Raw genomic sequence first — 6,768 nt, 5'->3', positions numbered from 1 at the left:
CTTTCAAATTAAAATTCAGGAGATTAAAATTCTATCAAAAGTATGGGAGGCAGCAGTAACAAATGTGAGGACAGAATGAGACAACAGGGATGTTGTCAGTAAAAAATTAATGAAAGGTACCTTAAAAACAACAAGAGAGCATGAATAATAGACCCAACAACATATAGATAACACAAAGAAGTCTAAACTAAGATTAATTGGAATTAGTGAAAAATCAAAAGAGCACAAATGGCACTTAAAACCTATTGACTAAAATAATAGCAGAAATCATTTAAAAAATGGGGAATAATTTAGCATACAGATAAGTGAGGCTTGTATAACCTCAAATAGCTACAATCAGAAAGAAAAAAAAAACTCTTCATGACACACCACAGTCAAAATCCTGGAAGGTGAACTCAAGAAGAGAATTTTAAAAGTGGCTAGAGAAATTACCAGAATTAGAATTACAGCAGAATTCTAACAAAAAACTTAAAGTCCAGGAGAAAATTAAAAATTTCCAATGTGGCTGATATATCCTGCAAAACTATCTTTCAACTTGATGGGGAAATAAGCTCTTTTCATGAAAAAGAGCACCTTACTAATTATTACTCTGAAATTTCTCAACAGCATCCTAGAAAGAGACAATGAAGCTAACAATAACAAAAGTTCTAATGGAATGAATACACCAGGTAAGGTGAGCAATTAACAAGGAGGGAAAAATAAATCAACAGAAGAAAAATAATACAATGGAGCAAATAAGTACCAAAGATCCCTACAAAACTTCAAAGATTAGTACACCCTATTTTTTGGAATCTGAAGATGTCTCATAATTTCTGAAACCTGCATACTTAGTTCACAAAGCAACTGACCATTTCTCAAGCAGCACCATTCAGAGTCCTTGCATTCTGCCTATGACCCAGTATGAAAACCTGAACACTGCACTAGTTCAGAATTCTACTTTGAAAGGATGTAGTTAGGTAAGTATAGACTAAAAACTAAGAATGATCAATGAAAAAAGTTAGTAGCCTGTAAGACCTAAAGTCTCACTTCCACTCCACAGAGCGTGAACAGCCAAAAAGGCCTCCATAATGCTGGGCCCAAAACTCAGCAAGGCTCCGGGAGCTTGACAGAGAACGAGAAACCCAGGAAGGAACACACCAGGCTAGATGGTAAAGAGACCTTTATTAGTCTGGCCAGACGGCACTCTCAGAACCAAGTGGCTGGCTCAGAGAGGCGCCTAGCTCAGGGGCTGAGGTCCTCTTATAGGGAGTAAAAGAGGGGGTTAACATTTTGGGCTCACAGACAGGGGACAAAGGTCTGCTGACTTGAGCTGGTGGTCAGCAGTCACATGTTCAACAGTCACATATTGATGAGTAACAGGTACCACCTATAGGATGTCTCAAAGGTCACCAAGACACTCTGGATGAGCAAACAGTTTGTCAATTAGCTTGGGGATCTATGTCTGGAGTCCCTAATTTACAAGTAGATTCAGATCCGGACTCCAAACAATACAAGAGTGATCCACATTCTTAGGCCAGGGCAAGAACAAAGGTCGGGGCTGTGGCTACAATGGGAGGGGTTCAGGACACTGTCTCCTAGGCCCTTTGCCATTTAGCAAGGGCTTGTAATTTAGGTCCCACATAGCCAAGTCAACCTGCACCTCAAAATTTTCTGAGGATATAATCCAAGCTCTTTCTAAAGCTTGTATTTCTCTGAACAAAGTAAATCTTTGAACAAAGATTTTTACAGGTTTATACTTGTAAATCTTTGACTTAAATATCAATAAGATCTCAAAACACCCCTGAGCTAGCATTTTACCTGAGTGCCAGGTTTGGGTAGTGCTGAAAGACTTATGAGTTTCTATATTGTGTGTAAAAAAGTGAGGATTACTGGTAACTAGGGTTATGGCTATATATTCACCTGAAACTGATGGTGGAAGGAAAGAAAGTCAGACAAAATTGTTCCTAGCAAATTTCTTGATTCTACCTGCCCTGTTTCTTCACTATGGCTTGAGAATATAGATCAACTTAAAAAATAAATTTTTCTCAAATGGTAAATGAAAATGAATGAGTCAGATTCATTAACAAAGGCCAAAGTTTTACTTGCAGAAATAGGTCATTCACCTTTCAGTGACAAATCAAAGACATAGTAGTTATACAATTATTTTTTATTTTTATTCTCCTTTCTGTATAAATCTCCAAAGGCAGGAAAGATTCAAATGTGAATTTAAAAGCATCATGGAGCATAATTTTTTTTCTGTAATGGATATTGAGCAGTTCAATTCACAGAAAACTTTCCAACTAAACTTTCAAGACTGTCATTTCTCATGTGGTCATTTTATTCTTTTGTTTCTGTTTAAATATTCATGTATAACCTATGTTTAGTAAATACTAGAGAGCATGGCATTAATAAAATGTCTTATAGATAAATATTACCTCTAAATTTAACATTTCTGATTAATAAATAGTAGCATAAATATAAAATGTTAATCTTAACTTCAATGATTCAATATTTGTGTTATGGCTTGCATCTAGTAGTCTCTCTAAGGCCTCATGCAGGCACAGGTTGGGCTTTTTCAGAGGTGGCTAGATCTCGAGCATGTGGTGATAGGATTAAGGATGTGTAATTACTAAATTAGCCAACTGATCAGTTTGGCATAGTTCTGAGTGTGGATAATGGGAAGGTCCATACTTTGCATTACTCCTACCATGACCAAGGCTGTGTTTTCTGGATAAAGGGACAAAAATAAGGCTTCTGTTGCTTGCTTTCTCAAGATTTCACTGCTTTGCTGCCTCCCTGCCTTCTGCCTGCCATGAACTGTTTCTCCTCTGTGCCCCTCTGCTGTGACAGCCTGCCTTCGAGCCAGCCAACTATGAACTGAAACCTTTACAAACTATAAGCTAAATAAACCTTTCCTCCTTTAACCTTGGCTGTTGGGTATTTTGTCTCAGCAACAAGAAAAGTAACAAAGACAATGTGTTTATTGGTAAGTATTTTGTACTGATATCTGCAACTATTCCATGAAGAGTCTTGAAGGATATGAGGTGCAGCTTCAGTAAAAGTTGGATTTTAGATACCGAAATCTGTAACATATACATTAATTACCAGAGCAAAAGTAAGAAAATAAATGCATTGAAAATTGCATAAATACAAATTAAAGAGAGGTTTGAATTATTTCCAGATGAGAAGTAGCGTCAGAGAACTGCTCTTCCACTAGCACCTTATAGTGTAGGCAAATTGTAGTGGAACAAAGGAAGCTTCAAACCAAATGTTACATGTTACCCTAATTCTCTTGCTAATCCTAATTTTAGAAACTCCTACCTAAATGCCTATAGCCCCATTTTTTAGGAAGAGAGTCTATTATCTCTAAAATAATTAGAAACTGTACTCATCCTAAGCTCATTTTATACCAATAACTGTGCTAAACATTTTACATATGTATAATTATAACAACAATTTTTTGAGGTAGGAGCTCTTACAGCCCTCATCTTTCAGATAAGAAAACTAAGACTGAGGAGTGTAAACAACTTGTGCCAGGTGATTCTAACTCACAATATCACCTTCCTGCTTCCACTACTATTCGCTAAAGTCTTTTCTTCGACACTCCAGTCCTCTGAAGACTAATATCATTCAGAAAACTATTAGCAACTGCTCAGTCCACATGCAAGCACTTTCCAGATATAGATGCACTTAAAGTCCCTGAAGTCAATCACAAATAATGGAGGCTGGAATTCAGGTGTACATACACTATTTCCTTAACTTTCAGGTAGAAGGCTATTTCAGGGTCTCTCACTTATTCCAGGAGAATTGGGTTATCATTGTTGCAGAGGTGACTTCTATTATACAATCAGAAAGATAGACAATAGGAGAAGAATAGAAGTCTTCTACTTGAAGAAATGGATAAATCTATAATGTTAAGTGCCTGTTTTAATATAAACATATATTATATTTCTTTTAATCATTTAAAATACATATAACACACCAAAAATTGTTATATTGCCTCTGGTATCTTTATTTCAACCTATAAACACATCAAATAGCTATGACATAAAGGTAAAATAAGGAAAATAAACATATAGGGACTCAGGATCTTCATGCTTTGTGTAAATTACTACACTACTAACTGTAGGGAATGTGAAAATTTAGTTATATATATTGTAATACTAAGATCAGTCACTTAAAAAGTAATGTGAAGATCGATACCTAAAATATCAATGGAAAAATTAGGATGCAATTCAATGAATGCAAATAATCCAACAGAGGACTGGAAATTAGAAAAGAGTATATTTTAAACCTGATAAAAGGCACCAACATCATTTTTAATAATAAAATATTGAATGACTTTCTTCTGAGGGGAAAAGGTAAACAGATTCACTCTCACCACTTTATTCAACATTGTAATTTCCAGGTATTTAAAGAGGTAATTAAAAATAATATTAAAAATGAATACAAAACAAGATGAAGTAGAACACTCTCCATTTATAATAGCTGTTCATGAAGGAAATTACAAAAAGTCTACAATACATTCCATATCTAATTTAGTCAGATAAGATAAATGCATATTATATTAAAAGTAATGTAAGTTTGTATTCTAGCACTTATTGTCAGAAAAAATTATGACTAAAATATGCCATATACCATAAATACTTAATAAAAATTTTATGGGCATCTGTGTAAAAACCTCCTTGCTCAAAACTTGAAAGACAAATAAAAGACCTAATTAAATTGAAAGAGCAATACCATATTCATGGATTGGAAAACAAAATATCATTAATGTGCCATTTCTCCAAAAATTGATCTGTAGATTCAATGCAATGTCAATTAATATTTTCCACTCATTTTTGGTATAAATTAACAGGCTTATATGGTACAGATATACAAACTAACTAGAATTAGTGAGAGCAATTTCAGAAAATAAAGAATAAGATAGAGGATTTCCAATACATGACTTCAAGATTTACCATAAATCTGAAATAATCGACAGTGTGATATTGGTGAAATGATAAATGCATAAATCAAAGAAGCACAAAAAACAGTACAAAAGTAGATTCACATATATTTATAAGATATATTCACATGTGTAGTGACACATTTAATTTGGACAAATGTTGTGGACAGTTCAACGGGTATTTTTCAGCATATATTTCTTTAACAACTTCATATCCATATGGATAAAATTACCTACAATTCTTAATTCATAGCAAGAACAAAAATTAACCAAAAAAGTCTCATACACATAAATATGAAAAATAAAACTATAGTATTTCTACACATAAAAATATGGAAAACCTTTATAACTTTAGAGCATAAATATGTTTTAGAATAAAGGAAATACTAGATGTCATCAAAATTTTAAATGCTTTCTCTTCAAACAGAAATTAAAAAAGGAAAACTTCTTAGTACATATACATGATGTGGGTTTGTATGCACAGTTTTGTGTCTAGATACCCCCTGAAAGCCTTATGCATTCATATGGCTTTTTCACAAGTAGCTGAATCTAGAGTGTGTGACACTGGGATTCAGGGTGTGTGATTAATAAATCAGTCCACCAATTGTTTTGGCACTTCCTAACCCCAGTAGTCTGGACAAAATAAAAGGGACCGAAAGACACTGTTAAGGTCCCTTGTTGCTTTTGCTGTCTTCTGCCCATGAACTGTTGCCCTCTGCCATGTGCCACCCTGCCTTGAAGCCAGATGATTATGGACTGAAACCTCTGTAAACTGTGAGCTAAACAAAACTTTCCTCCTTTAAAATTTTTGAGTGTCACGTATTTTGTCTCAACAAGAAGAAAAATAACTAAGACAACAATGCATAAAAACTGTTTGAATTAAATAATAAGAGGACCAAGAGCCTATTTTTTGCTTAAAAAATATTTGAGTAAGTATTACCTAAGGAGATGCACAAATGACCAGTAACATGAGAAGAAAGTGAACACTACCAGTCAATGGGTAATTGCAAATTAAAATGACAAAGAGATGTTACACAGCTGTTAGAATGGCTAAAATTAAAAAACAATGCCAAATGTTATTGAGTTTTTAGCAACTGAAATTCTTTTTTTTAATTAAATTTATTGATACATTTTAGGTATACAGTATGACATGTTCATCATTGGGAATTTGTACCTTTACATGCTATATCTTGGTTCTTATTTTTTTCCAACTCCCCTGCCCTCCCTCAACCTCTCCCTATTTACAAAGACCTTTTTCTCATATTTTTCTTTTTTGCATATTTTCCTTTCCCTTCTTTTCTTTCCCCTACCCCTCTTAGGTCCCCTTCTCCTTTAGACCTTTGCTTTCTATTTCACATGATCTGTTAGACATTTGATCCTTATTTATACTTTCAATTTTTCTCACACCAGAGAAACTATTCAGTATTTACACATGTCCTATGGCCTCGATGTGCACCCATTTAGCTATAAATGTCCATAGTTTCTCACTCTTCGTGGCTCAGTAGTACTCCATTTTTTTAAAACATCTCCTTTATCCAGTCTCCAGCTGATGTACAATTGCGCTGTTTCCAAGTTTTAGCAATTGCAAACTGTGCCACTATAAAAGAAACTGGATAAAGAAGATGTGGTTTTTCTATAAAATGGAATATTACTCAGCCATAAAGAATGAGAAAATAGATTCATTCATAGGAAAATGGATACATATTGAAGATATACTCCTAAGTGAAATAAATAAGTCACACATGTGTAAATACCGAATAGTTTCCCTGGTGTGAATAATCTGCAATAATACATAAGATCCTAATAAGATTACTGACATTTAGAAATGGGAAGAAAGGAGC

The sequence above is a fragment of the Fukomys damarensis genome, unplaced genomic scaffold (assembly GCF_012274545.1).
Source record: "Fukomys damarensis isolate Sample0158 unplaced genomic scaffold, DMR_v1.0_HiC HiC_scaffold_16, whole genome shotgun sequence".
NCBI lineage: Eukaryota > Metazoa > Chordata > Mammalia > Rodentia > Bathyergidae > Fukomys > Fukomys damarensis.
The sequence above is the reverse complement of the archived record's forward strand: the minus strand, read 5'-3'. Positions refer to the sequence as shown.